The 12543-nt window shown below is 37.6% G+C and overlaps 1 pseudogene; it reads right to left on the reverse strand.

Annotated features, from left to right (window-relative positions):
* Positions 1-1573: 1573 nt before the first annotated feature.
* LOC137210756 (electron transfer flavoprotein subunit beta-like) lies at positions 1574-9001 on the reverse strand (annotated as a pseudogene).
* Positions 9002-12543: the final 3542 nt, after the last annotated feature.

Consider the following 12543-nt stretch of genomic DNA (forward strand, 5'->3'; position numbering starts at 1 on the left):
ACACATATTCCCTTTAACAGAGACCTACACACTGCCTTCTGGTTTATTTCCTTTATAATCACTTTTTTTATTTTCTCCTGGCTGCTCCAGTGCCCCATCCCTAGCTAGGTTGTGTTGTGAGTGAGGTGTGTGTTTGGAGGGATGGAAAACAGAACTGTGACCTCCTGCTGGATGGACTTTTTACCTGCTGCTCTTCTGATTATTTGCGCTGGGATGAGGCAGCTCTTAAAAAGAGCTAGGATTAAGGCTGCTCAGAGGGAAACTGAACTGGGTATCAAGAGAACACAGGAGAAAATCGATGAATTACTGACTTACTTACCTCACCTCAGTAGCATATTTAGAAACTCCAGTCTTTCCAAATTTATCATATCTGGCAAGTCTCCCTCTATATCTATCACAGTAGAAGAAGAGAAGGCCAAATGAAATTTCTGATCCTAGAGATAGTGCTTTCTTCATGGGCTTTATATAATATATTTGTTGACAGCCTCCTGTTGTGCAATTTCCTCTAACTCCAAAGATATTTCTTAGATCAAATCCAAGGTTATTATTTAGGAAAAGAAAGCACACACTTTTCTTTTAGAAAAATGGATAATTCCTTCACTGTCCCAGTTCCATTTCTGGTAGTGGGAGAATAAAAAGGCTGGGCAAAGAGAAGGGCAGTAAGAGGTGGCAGGTGGACTTGGGTCAGAGTGGACAGCAGATGTAGTGTTGGAGAACAAGCCCATGGCAAGAGCAGGCCCCTCCTCCTTCTTGCTTTCTCTTCAAGCCTTAAAAGACATTCTTTTAGTTTTTCAGATAGTAATCTATTTAAGCCACTTCATAATTTTATGAGATAGATGCTATTTTTAGTTTTTTTTTCAGATAAGCCACCTGATATTTATCAACTTTAAGCACCTTGTCCAACATAATTCCAAAGTTGAGATGAATCTTTAACGAGTATTCCCAGTAGTTAAAAACTGCCAAAGTGAATGTTATTAGATACTCTCTGCCAAATATTGATATTTAGTAAGTAGTTGGATACATGTATCTCGGTTTCAAAGGAAATGTTTGGGCTACAAATATAAATTTAGGAGCCAATCATGGAACAGAATGAGAGCACTTATGAATTAATATAGGTAGAAAATAAAGAGATTATATCTAGAGACAATACTGCCCTTGTGTCAGAGGTTGCTTTTGAATTCTGACTCTATTTCTTAACCATTAGAATAAACTTGGATATGATACATACTACTCTAAAAATTAAATTGTGAGAGGCAGCATATTAAAAGTGTTAAGAACATAGATTTCCAGCTCTGCCACTGTGTGAAGGTAAACAAAATATTTAAATTTTCTAAGTATCATTTTTCCTCATCCACAAAATGGAAAAAAATAATTATAGTTACTTCAGAAGGTTATTTTGAATTTTTATAGAAATTAATATTTAGTGAATTTATGCTATTTATTAAGTCCCTGTAAATTCTAATATTTTTCTTTAATGTAATTGGTAAGAGTACTTACCACATACCCTTAAGAAATAAATAAAATAAAGCATATATAAGTACTAAATAAATATTAACTCTTTTTTGGAAAGGGCTCAAATGCACCCAATCTCCCTCAGCTTGACCACCAGGTCCTCTGTGGTCTCCACCTTGACACCGGCCGTGTGCTGAGGTGGGTCTTCCAAGCTAATCACAGAGAACTTGGAGGTCAGGTCCATGCCCATGTCCCCAGCCTTGATCACCTCGATCTTCTTCTTGGCTTTCGTGATGTTGGGCAACGTATCACAGTGGGGCTCGTTGAGCTACAGGTCAGCAGTCACCACACCAGGCAGCTTCAGGAGCAGGGTCTCCAGGCCTCCATCGATCTCCTGCTCCCCTTTCACCTTGTCCCCTTCCAGCGTCACCTGGGAGATGAATGTGCCCTGTGGCCAGTCCAGAAACCCAGCTGTCATCTGCCCTGCCTGGTTACAATTATCATCGATGGCCTGCTTGCTCAGGTCTACCTTCCCCTTCTCTGCCAGTTTGGCCAGGACCCAGGCCACCTGCAGGGGACCCAGGAGATCTGCCTATGCAGCCCGCACCTCCACGTGGATGCCTTGACCTGCACCCATGGCCAGAGTGGTGCAGATGGTCTCCTGGCACTGGGAAGGCCCGCAGCTGACGGCAATGATTTCCTTCACCAGCTTTTTCTCCTTGAGCTGCACGGTCTCCTCCACGGCTATCTAGCAGAAGGGGTTCATGGAGCGCTTCACGCAATCTGACTGCACCCGTCCTGTCGGGCTTCACCAGGATCTACTCAGCCGGGAGGGAACTGGCAGGGTCAGGGGGAAGCAGGCGAGAAGGCAGGTGTGGGGGTAGGGGGTGGCCGAGACGCCAAGCCTCGCCCAGGCTGGATGGGGCCCAGAGGGATGTGGAAAGGGGCAGGACCTTGTCCAGTGTCCCACAGCTTCAGGGACAGAGAGGGTTAGAATTCACAGGTGGGTGGAGGCCACCTTTGCACTCAGACATTCACTGAGCACCAGGGACATCTGACATGCTCGTCCTACTCTGTGGCTGCTCCTTGGGCCTGAAAGAGTGTTTCACATTTTTTTCTTTACCATAACCCATAACAAGAGGCACATTTTACAATATTCCCAAGTGTATTATAAATGCACACATACATTTATATAGAAACTTAAATACCACGGCAATATGAGGTTCGATGATGAATTCTAACCCTTGCATTATACACCTTACCCTGACATTTTCTATTCTTTTTTTCAAATTAATTAATTATTTTTTTAACATCTTTATTGGAGTATAATTGCTTTACTTTGTGTTAGTTTCTGCTGCATAACAAAGTGAATCAGTTATATGTATACATATATCCCCATATCCCTTCCCTCTTGCAACTTGCTCCCTCCCATCCTCCCTATCCCACCTCTTTAGGTGGTCACAAAGCACCCAGCTGATCTCCCTGTGCTATGCGACTACTTCCCACTAGTTATCTATTTTACATTTAGTAGTGTATATGTGTCCAAGCCACTCTTTCACTTCCTCCCAGCTTACCCTGCCTCCTCCCCGCGTCCCTAAGTCCATTCTCTATGTCTGTGTCTTTATTCCTGTCATGCCCTTAGGTTCTTCAGAACCACTTTTTTTTTTTAGATTCCATATGTATGTGTTAACATACGGTATTTGTTTTTCTCTTTCTGACTTACTTCACTCTGTCTGACAGATTCTAGGTCCATCCACCTCACTACAAATAATTCCATTTTGTTTATTTTATAGCTGAGTAATATCCCATTGTATATATGTGGCATGTCTTCTTTATCCGTACATCTGTCAATGGACTTGGGTTGCTTCCATGTCCTGGCAAATGTAAATAGTGCTGCAATGAACACTGTGGTACATGACTCTATTTGAGTTATAGTTTTCTCAGGGTATATGTCCAGTAGCAGGATTGCTGGGTCATATGGTAGTTCTATATTTGTTTTTTTTTAAGGAAACTCCATAATGTTCTCCATAGTGGCTGTATCAATTTACATTCCCACCAACAGTGCAAGAGGGTTCCCTTTCCTCCATATCCTCTCCAGCATTTATTGTTTGTAGAGTTTTGATGGTGGTCATTCTGACTAGTGTGAAGTGATACCTCATTGTAGTTTTGATTTGCATTTCTCTAATGATTAGTTATGTTGAGCATCCTATCCTGTGTTTGCTGGCAATCTGTATATCTTCTTTAGAGAAATGTCTATTTAGTTCTTCTGCCCATTTTTGTATTGGGTTGTTTGCTTTTTATATTAAGCTGCATGAGCTGCTTGTATATTTTGGAGATTAATCCTTTGTCAGTTGCTTCCTTTGCAAATATTTTCTCCCATTCTGAGGGTTGTCTATTCATCTTGTTTATGGTTTCCTTTGTTGTGAAAAAGCTTTTAAGTTTTATTCAGTCCCATTTGCTTATTTTTGCTTTTATTTCCATTTCTCTAGGAGGTGAGGCAAAAAAGATCTTGCTGTGATTTATATCATAGAATGTTCTGCCTATGTTTTCCTCTAAGAGCTTTATAGTGTCTGGCCTTACATTTAGGTCTTCAATCCATTTTGAGTTTTTTTTTTTTTTTTTGGTATGGTATTAAGGAGTGGTCTAATTTCATTCTTTTACATGTATCTGTCCAGTTTTTCCAGCACCATTATTGAAAAGGCTGTCTTTTCTCCATTGTATATTCTTGCCTCCATTATCAAAGATAAGGTGACCATATGTGCATGGGTTTATCTCTGGGCTTTCTATCCTGTTCCATTGAACTATATTTCTGTTTCTGTTCCAGTACCATACTCTCTTGATTACTGTAGCTTTGTAGTATAGTCTGAAGTCACTGAGGCTGATTCCTCCACCTCTGTTTTTCTTTCTCAAGATGGCTTTGGCTATTCGGGGTCTTTTGTGTTTCCATACAAATTGTGAAATTTTTTGTTCTAGTTCTGTGAAAAATGCCACTGGTAGTTTCACAGTGATTGTATTGAATCTGTAGATTGCTTGGGGTAGTATAGTCATTTTCACAATGTTGATTTTTTCAAATCCAAGAACATGGTATATCTCTCCATCTTTTTGTTTCATCTTTAATTTCTTTCATCGGTATCTTATAGTTTTCTGCGTACAGGTCTTTTGTCTCCCCAAGGAGGTTTATTCCTAGGTATTTTATTCTTTTTGTTGCAATGGTAAATGGGAGTGTTTCCTTAATTTCTCTTTCAGATTTTTCATCATTGGTGTATATGAATGAAAGAGATTTCTGTGCATTAATTTTGTATCCTGCCACTTTACCAAATTCATTAATTAGCTCTAGTAGTTTTCTGGTAGCATCTTTAGGATTCTCTATGTATAGTACATGTATCTGCAAACAGTCAAAGCTTTACTTCTTCTTTTCCAATTTGGATTCCTTTTATTTCTTTTTCTTCTCTGATTGTTGTGGCTAAAACTTCCATAACTGTGTTGAATAATAGTAGTGAGAGTGTGCAACCTTGTTTTGTTCCTGATCTTAGTGGAAATGGTTTCTTTTTTTCACCATTGAGAATGACGTTGGCTGTGGGTTTGTCATATATGACCTTTATTATGTTGAGGTAAGTTCCCTCTATGCCTACTTTCTGGACAGTTTTTATCATAAATCAGTGTTATAGTTTGTCAAAAGCTTTTTCTGCATCTATTGAGATTATCATATGGTTTTTATCCTTCAATTTGTTAATATGGCATATCACATTGATTGATTTGCATATATTGAAGAATCTTTGCATTCCTGGGAAAAATCCCACATGATCACGGTGTATGATCCTTTTAATTTGCTGCTGGATTCTGTTTGCTAGTATTTTGTTGAGGATTTTTGCATCTATATTCATCAGTGATATTGCCTGTAGTTTTCTTTTTTTGTTACATCTTTGTCTTGTGTTGGTATCAGGGTGATGGTGGCCTCGTAAAATGAGTTTGGGAGCGTTCCTCCCTCTGCTATATTTTGGAAGAGTTGGAGAAGGATAGGTGTTAGATCTTCCCTAAATATTTCATGGAATTCACCTCTGAAGCCATCTGGTTCTGGACTTTTGTTTGTTGGAAGATTTTTAGTCACAGTTTCAATTTCAGTGCTTGTGATTGGTCTGTTCATATTTTCTATTTCTTCCTGGTTCAATCTTGGAAGGTTGTGTTTTTCTAAGAATTTGTCCATTTCTTCCAGGGTGTCCATTTTATTGGCATATAGTTGCTTGTAGTAATTTCTCATGATCCTTTGTATTTCTGCAGGGTCAGTTGTTACTTCTCCTTTCTCATTTCTAATTCTATTGATTTGAGTCTTCTCCCTTTTTATCTTGATGAGTCTGCCTAAAGGTTTATCAATTTTGTTTATTTTCTCAAAGAATCAGCTTTTAGTTTTGTTTATCTTTTCTATTGTTTTCTTCATTTATTTTTCAGTTATTTCTCATGTGATCTTCATGATTTTTTCTGCAAACTTTCTTTGTTGTTGTTGTTCTTTTTCTGTTTGCTTTAGGTGTAAGGTTAGGTTGTTTATTTGATATTTTTCTTGTTTCTTGAGGTAGGATTGTATTGCAATAAACTTGCCTCTTAGAACTGCTCTTGCTGTATCAAATAGGTTTTGGTTATTCATGTTTTCATTGTCATTTGTCTCTAGGTATTTTTTGACTTCCTCTTTGATTTCTTCAGTGATTTCTTGGGTATTTAGTAGCATATTGTTTAGCCTCTCTGTGTTTGTAATTTTTACAGATTTTTTCCTGTAATTGATATCTAGTCTCATAGTGCTGTTGTCAGAAAAGATACTTGATATGATTTCAATTTTCTTAAATTAACCAAGGCTTGATTTGTGACCCAAGACACGATCTATCCTGGAGAATGTTCCATGAACACTTGAGAAGAAAGTGTATTTTGTTCTTTTTGGGTGGAATATCCTATAAATATCAATTAAGTCCATCTTGTTTAATGTGTCATTTAAAGCTTGTTTTTCCTTATTTATTTTCATTTTGGATGATGTTTCCATTGGTGAAAGTGGGGTGTTTAAGTCCCCTCCTATGATTGTGTTACTGTCGATTTACCGTTTTATGGTTGTTAGCATTTGCCTTATGTATTGAGGTGTTCCTGTGTTGGGTGCATAAATATTTAAAATTGTTTTATCTTTTTCTTGGATTGATCCCTTGATCATTACATATTGTCCTTCTTTGTCTCTTGTAAAAACCTTTATTTTAAAGTCTAATTTTGTGTGATATGAGAATTGCTACTCCAGCTTTCTTTTGATTTCTATTTGGATAGAATATCTTTTTCCATCCCCTCACTTTCAGTCTGTAGGTCTGAAGTAGGTCTCTTTTATTTTTTTTTTATTTATTTATTTTTTTACGGTACACGGGCCTCTCACTGTTGTGGCCTCTCCCGCCGTGGAGCACAGGCTCCGGACGCGCAGGCTTAGCGGCCATGGCTCATGGGCCCAGCCGCTCCGCGGCATGTGGGATCCTCACGGACCGGGGCACGAACCCGTGTCCCCTGCATCGGCAGGCGGACCCTCAACCACTGCGCCACCAGGGAAGCCCCTGAAGTAGGTCTCTTTTAGATGGAGTATATACAGGTCTTGTTTTTGTATACATTCAGCCAGTCTATATCTTCTGGTTGGAGCATTTAATCCACTTAAATTTAAGGTAATTATTGATATATATGTTCCTACTGCCATATTCTTAATTGTTTTGAGTTTGTTTTTGTAGTTCTTTTCCATCTCTTGCATTTTCTGCTTAGAGAAGTTCCTTTAGCATTTTTTTGTAATGCTGGTTTGGTGATGCTGAATTCTCTTAGCTTTTGCTTGTCTCTAAAGCTTTAAATTTCTCTGTCAAATCTGAATGATATCCTTGCTGGGTAGAGTAATCTTAGTTGTAAGTGTTTCCCTTTCATCACTTTATATGTCCTGCCACTTCCTTCTGGCTTGCAGAGTTTCTGCTGAAAGATCAGCTGTTAATGCTATGGGGATTCCCTTGTATGCTGTTTGTTGCTTTTCCCTTGCTGCTTTCAATATTTTTTCTTTTTATTTAATTTTTGATAATTGTTTAATATATGTCTTGGCATGTTTCTCATTGGATTTATCCTCTATGTGACTCTGTGCTTCCTGGACTTGATCGACTATTTTCTGTCCCATATTAGGGAAGTTTTCAACTATAATCTCTTCAAATAATTTCTCTATCCCTTTCTTTTTCTCTTCTTCTTCTGGGACCCCTATAATTCGAATGTTGGTGTGTTTAATGTCCCATAGGTCTCTGAGACTGTCCTCAATTCTTTTCATTCTTTTTCTTTATTCTGCTCTTCGGTAATTGTTTCCACTATTTTACCTTCCAAGTCACCTAACCATTCTTCTGATTCAGTTATTCTGCTATTGATTCTTTCTAGTGAATTTTTAATTTCATTTATTATGTTGTTCATCATTGTTTGTTTTTTCTTTAGTTCTTCTAGGTCCTTATTAAACGTTTCTTGTATTTTCTCCATTCTACTTCCAAGATTTTGGATCATCTTTACTATCATTACTCTGAATTATTTTTCAGTTAGACTGCCTGTTTCCTCTTCATTTGTTTGGTCTGTTGGGTTTTTACCTGGCTCTTTCATGTGCTGCATATTTCTCTGTCTTCACATTTTGTTTAACTTACTGTGCTTTTCTCAGGCTGCAGGTTCGTAGTTCATGTTGCTTTTGGTGTCTGCCCCCAGTGGGTAAGGTATTTTCAGTGGGTCAGGTAGGCTTCCCTGTGGAGGGGACTGGTGCCTGTGTTCTGGTGCATGAGGCTGGATCTTGTCTTTCTGGTGGGCAGGACCACTTCAAGTCTTGTGTTTTGAGGTGTCTGTGAACTTATTATGATTTTTGGCAGCCTTTCTGCTAATGTGTGGTTTTGTGTTCCTGTCTTGCTAATTGTTTCGCATGGGGTGTCCAGCACTGGAGCTTGCTGGTCATTGAGTAGAGCTGGGTCTTTGCATTGAGATGGCAATCTCTGGCTGAGCTCTCACCAACTGATATTAAAAGGGGCCGGGAGGTCTCTGGTGGACCAATATCCTGAACTCTACTCTCCCACCCAGAGGTTCAGGCCTTACAGCCAGCTGGAGCACCAAGCCCCTGCCAGCCACATAGCCTTAGTAAGCTGAGACACCAAGTGGGGAGTAGGAAAAATAGTGTCACATACTTTCCTCACCAATTCTTGGATACTTATTTGGAAAAAAATGACAAAAATATAAATAAAAGATTATGCACAATACCTTGAAGGAAGCCTGTGCCTGTGTGGGGCCCTAGATCTTATGCATCATTAGCTTCATTGTCCATCAGCCTCTGGGAGATAACCAAGCAGAAGACAGGGATGAGAGTCCTCTGGCACAGGCCACAGCAATTACAGGCAGTGTGATGCCCAACAGAGGGAGATACAAGAGGCAGCTGCTGAGGAGAGCTGGAATCAGACCATGTATAAATTTATAATCCATGACAAGGAATCTTCACAACAAAGTCAATGACCTTCTTGACAGCCATAATTGCATGCAGCTCCACCATCTTCCTTCTGCAGCAACCCTATTAACTTGTTTTTAATAAAATATTTTACATGGTGATTACTATGCCATGCATAACCAGATACATTCTTAATTTATTACATTCTTTTACATAAACAAGCATAATCATAGTTTGTGTAAATGAATAATTCTTCCCTCACTTCAAAATCTATCCTTTTGATAACTCCTGAAAGGCATAGACAAGTGGCTCAAAAACAAAACTGACATTTTAAATATCCTTTGACCTTGCCATGAACTTCAGTATATTTTTATTCTCTTGATTCTTTCAATTGAATCACTTCAGATATTTAAATGAAGTTTGTTTTAGTTGATGCATAATTCATTGAAAATATCCAATGTATGATGACATATTGAATTTAAAATATTTTAGACCTTTCACTTTTCCTTTTATGTCTAATGTTTGCTTTAATAAATATTCTACCTTTTTCCATACATAATAAGTGATCTCCATTTCCAGTTTACAGATTTGGCTGGATTAAATGCCATCTTCTACAACCTTATATTTGGTAGTTTTGAAAATCTTTTCCCAAATTGGATAAATTTTTAACTTCAAAACACTTTTGAAAAACTTCTCTTCAATGTCAGTTTCAGTGTGTTTCCATTGGGTGTATTTTTTTTTTTGAAAGGATTTACACAGGAAGGATTTTTTTATCCTGTGACTGAAGTTGTTAGCCTTGATGGCTCTTGCTGAACTCCTTACCACAGAACAATGTCTCTTTACAACTGATGAGAGAAGCTAGCTTATTTGTCTAGAGACATCTATGAGTTTTCATTACTTAATACTCATCTAAATGCATACTCTCTAAGTAAAAGTCCAGGAAATTTGATTTTATTCCTAAATAGATAACACTGTAATCAAAGGTTGACAAGAAATTCCTAGGAGGTTTTCAAAAAACACCTTGAAGTAACCAGCTCCTTGGATTTAGCCCACTGAGAGCATAATTTCTGTGCAACTTGTTAAACAACTCCTTGGATTTATCCCAAAGAGAGCATAATTTCTGTGCAACTTGAAAAGTGTGAGCACTTCTACTCTTCTCCAGGCATGATTATTAGTGCAGGGATTGCTACCAGAAGGATATAGAAGCCAGAGGTGAATTGAGAATACATGAAATCTAGAGAAGAGGAAAATGTGTCTACCTCTAGGTTTTCCTTGCCTGAGTTAAGGGGCACATTTAATTCTGCAAAACTATGAAGTATTTCTGAGTAGCAGAGAGCTTTTGGATTCAAGACTTAAGCTATTCCAACTTCTCTGGTATGGTGGTCATAGTACTCCACAGAGAGAACTGATAAAGTGGAATTACATTTGTCTTCAAGACACCATATCTAGAATTTCTCCCCAAATTAACTTTTGAAAATGTAATTAATAAATGGGCTATGAAAGTTAATGACAGGATATTAGAACAAAAAGAATGAGAAAAGAGGTTTATAATAATGGCAAATAACATTGGGTAGGTACTTATGAGTTCTCTTGATGCCAACACTTGGAGAGATATCAAGTGTGATGAACATAAGTATTGGAAAAAGATACCTTTATTATATTTTTGACTCTGTCATTAAGCTAGCTGTGTAACACATTTAAATTTTGTTCTATGGTGGCCTACCTAAAATCAAGATGATAATTCAGTGTTATTCCAAATGTACTCCTTGACATTTTTATTTTTTTTAATTGAAGTATAATTGCTTTACAAGTTTGTGTTAGTTTCTGCTGTACAGCAAAGTGAATCAGCCATACATATACATGTATCTTCTCTTCCTTTTATTTCCTTCCCATTTTGGTCACCACAGAGCATTGAGTAGAGTTCCCTGTTCCATAGAGTCTATTCTCATTAGTTATCTATTTTATACATAGTAGTGTATATATATCAACACCAAGCTCCAAATCCACCCCACTTTGGTAGTCATACATTTGTTCTCTATATCTTTGTCTCTATTTCTGCTTTGCAAATAAGTTCATCTGCACCATTTTTCTAGATTCCACACATATACATTAATATATGATTTTTTTCTCCTTCTGACTTACTTCACTCTGTATGACACACTCCAGGTCCATCCACGTCTCTACAAATGACCCAATTTCGTTCCTTTTTATGTCTGAGTAATATTCCATTGTATATATGTATCACATCTTCTTTATCCTTTCCTCTCTTGATGGACATTTAGGTGGCTTCCAGGTCCTGGCTATTGTAAATAGTGCTGCAATGAATGTTGGAGTGCATGTATATTTTGCAATTATGGTTTTCTCAGGGTGTATGCCCAACAGTGGGATTTCTCGGTCATATGGTAGTTCTACTTTTAGTTTTTTAAGGAACCTCCATACTGTTCTCTATAGTGGCTGCATCAGTTTACATTCCCACTAACAGTGTAAGAGGGTTCCATTTTCTCCAGAGCCTCTCCATCATTTATTGTTTGTAGATTTTTTTGATGATGGCCATTCTGACCAGTGTGAGATGATATCTCATTGTAGTTTTAATTTGCATTTCTCTAATAACTAGTGATGTTCAGTGTCTTTTCATGTGTTTGTTGGCCATCTGTATGTTTTCTTTGGAGAAATGTCTATTTAGGTCTTCTGCCCATTTTTTGATTGGGTTGTTGTTTTTTTGATATTGAACTACATGAGATGTTTATATATTTTGGAGATTAAACCCTTATTTGTTGTTTTATTTGCAAATATTTTCTCCCATTCTGAGGGTTTTCTTTTCATCTTGTTTTTGGTTTCCTTTGATGTGCAAAAGCTTTTGTTTCATTAGGTCCCATTTGTTTATTTTTATTTCCATTTCTCTAGGAGATGTGTCAAAAAGGATCTTGCTGTGATTTATGTCATAGAATGTTCTGCTTAGGTTTCTCTCAAAGTGTTTTACAGTGTCTGGCCTTACATTTAGGTCTTTAATCCATTTTGAGTTTATTTTTGTGTATAGTGTTAAGGAGTGTTCTAATTTCATTCTTTTACATGTAGCTGTCCAGTTTTCCCAGCACCTCTTATTGAAGAGGCTGTCTTTTCTCCATTGTGTACTCTTGCCTCCTTTATCAAAGATAGGGTGACCATATGTGCATGATTTTATCTCTGGGCTTTCTATCCTGTTCCATTGATCTATATTTCTGTTTTTGTGCCAGTACCATACTGTCTTGATTACTGTACCTTTGTGGTATAGTCTGAAGTCAGGGAGCCTGATTCCTTCACCTCTGTTTTTCTTTCTCACGATTGATTTGGCTATTTGGGGTCTTTTGTGTTTCCATACAAATTGTAAAATTTTTCATTCTAATTCTTTGAAAAATGACATAGGTAATTTGATAGGGATTGCATTGAATCTGTAGATTGCTTTGGGTAGTATAATTCTTTTCATAATATTGACTCTTCCTATTGAAGAACATGGTATATCTCTCCATCTGTTTATGCCATCTTTGATTTCTTTCACCAGTATCCTATAGTTTTCTGAGTACTGGTCTTTTGCCTCTTTAGGTAGGTTTATTCCCAAGTATTTTATTCTTTTTGTTGTAATGGTAAATGGGATTGTTTCCTTAATCTCT

This window comes from Pseudorca crassidens, chromosome 17 (assembly GCF_039906515.1).
Source record: "Pseudorca crassidens isolate mPseCra1 chromosome 17, mPseCra1.hap1, whole genome shotgun sequence".
NCBI classification, from domain to species: Eukaryota; Metazoa; Chordata; class Mammalia; order Artiodactyla; family Delphinidae; genus Pseudorca; species Pseudorca crassidens.